Below are 2,500 nucleotides of genomic sequence, written 5' to 3'. Positions count from 1 at the left end.
AACCCTAACCCTAACCTAACCCTAACCCTAACCCTAACCCTAACCCTAACCCTAACCCTAACCCTAACCCTAACCCTAACCCTAACCCTAACCCTAACCCTAACCCTAACCCTAACCCTAACCCTAACCCTAACCCTAACCCTAACCCTAACCCTAACCCTAACCCTAACCCTAACCCTAACCCTAACCCTAACCCTAACCCTAACCCTAACCCTAACCCTAACCCTAACCCTAACCCTAACCCTAACCCTAACCCTAACCCTAACCCTAACCCTAACCCTAACCCTAACCCTAACCCTAACCCTAACCCTAACCCTAACCCTAACCCTAACCCTAACCCTAACCCTAACCCTAACCCTAACCCTAACCCTAACCCTAACCCTAACCCTAACCCTAACCCTAACCCTAACCCTAACCCTAACCCTAACCCTAACCCTAACCCTAACCCTAACCCTAACCCTAACCCTAACCCTAACCCTAACCCTAACCCTAACCCTAACCCTAACCCTAACCCTAACCCTAACCCTAACCCTAACCCTAACCCTAACCCTAACCCTAACCCTAACCCTAACCCTAACCCTAACCCTAACCCTAACCCTAACCCTAACCCTAACCCTAACCCTAACCCTAACCCTAACCCTAACCCTAACCCTAACCCTAACCCTAACCCTAACCCTAACCCTAACCCTAACCCTAACCCTAACCCTAACCCTAACCCTAACCCTAACCCTAACCCTAACCCTAACCCTAACCCTAACCCTAACCCTAACCCTAACCCTAACCCTAACCCTAACCCTAACCCTAACCCTAACCCTAACCCTAACCCTAACCCTAACCCTAACCCTAACCCTAACCCTAACCCTAACCCTAACCCTAACCCTAACCCTAACCCTAACCCTAACCCTAACCCTAACCCTAACCCTAACCCTAACCCTAACCCTAACCCTAACCCTAACCCTAACCCTAACCCTAACCCTAACCCTAACCCTAACCCTAACCCTAACCCTAACCCTAACCCTAACCCTAACCCTAACCCTAACCCTAACCCTAACCCTAACCCTAACCCTAACCCTAACCCTAACCCTAACCCTAACCCTAACCCTAACCCTAACCCTAACCCTAACCCTAACCCTAACCCTAACCCTAACCCTAACCCTAACCCTAACCCTAACCCTAACCCTAACCCTAACCCTAACCCTAACCCTAACCCTAACCCTAACCCTAACCCTAACCCTAACCCTAACCCTAACCCTAACCCTAACCCTAACCCTAACCCTAACCCTAACCCTAACCCTAACCCTAACCCTAACCCTAACCCTAACCCTAACCCTAACCCTAACCCTAACCCTAACCCTAACCCTAACCCTAACCCTAACCCTAACCCTAACCCTAACCCTAACCCTAACCCTAACCCTAACCCTAACCCTAACCCTAACCCTAACCCTAACCCTAACCCTAACCCTAACCCTAACCCTAACCCTAACCCTAACCCTAACCCTAACCCTAACCCTAACCCTAACCCTAACCCTAACCCTAACCCTAACCCTAACCCTAACCCTAACCCTAACCCTAACCCTAACCCTAACCCTAACCCTAACCCTAACCCTAACCCTAACCCTAACCCTAACCCTAACCCTAACCCTAACCCTAACCCTAACCCTAACCCTAACCCTAACCCTAACCCTAACCCTAACCCTAACCCTAACCCTAACCCTAACCCTAACCCTAACCCTAACCCTAACCCTAACCCTAACCCTAACCCTAACCCTAACCCTAACCCTAACCCTAACCCTAACCCTAACCCTAACCCTAACCCTAACCCTAACCCTAACCCTAACCCTAACCCTAACCCTAACCCTAACCCTAACCCTAACCCTAACCCTAACCCTAACCCTAACCCTAACCCTAACCCTAACCCTAACCCTAACCCTAACCCTAACCCTAACCCTAACCCTAACCCTAACCCTAACCCTAACCCTAACCCTAACCCTAACCCTAACCCTAACCCTAACCCTAACCCTAACCCTAACCCTAACCCTAACCCTAACCCTAACCCTAACCCTAACCCTAACCCTAACCCTAACCCTAACCCTAACCCTAACCCTAACCCTAACCCTAACCCTAACCCTAACCCTAACCCTAACCCTAACCCTAACCCTAACCCTAACCCTAACCCTAACCCTAACCCTAACCCTAACCCTAACCCTAACCCTAACCCTAACCCTAACCCTAACCCTAACCCTAACCCTAACCCTAACCCTAACCCTAACCCTAACCCTAACCCTAACCCTAACCCTAACCCTAACCCTAACCCTAACCCTAACCCTAACCCTAACCCTAACCCTAACCCTAACCCTAACCCTAACCCTAACCCTAACCCTAACCCTAACCCTAACCCTAACCCTAACCCTAACCCTAACCCTAACCCTAACCCTAACCCTAACCCTAACCCTAACCCTAACCCTAACCCTAACCCTAACCCTAACCCTAACCCTAACCC

Source organism: Aythya ferina (genome assembly GCF_964211825.1).
Source record: "Aythya ferina genome assembly, chromosome: 2".
Classification (NCBI taxonomy): Eukaryota; Metazoa; Chordata; class Aves; order Anseriformes; family Anatidae; genus Aythya; species Aythya ferina.
The sequence above is the reverse complement of the archived record's forward strand: the minus strand, read 5'-3'. Positions refer to the sequence as shown.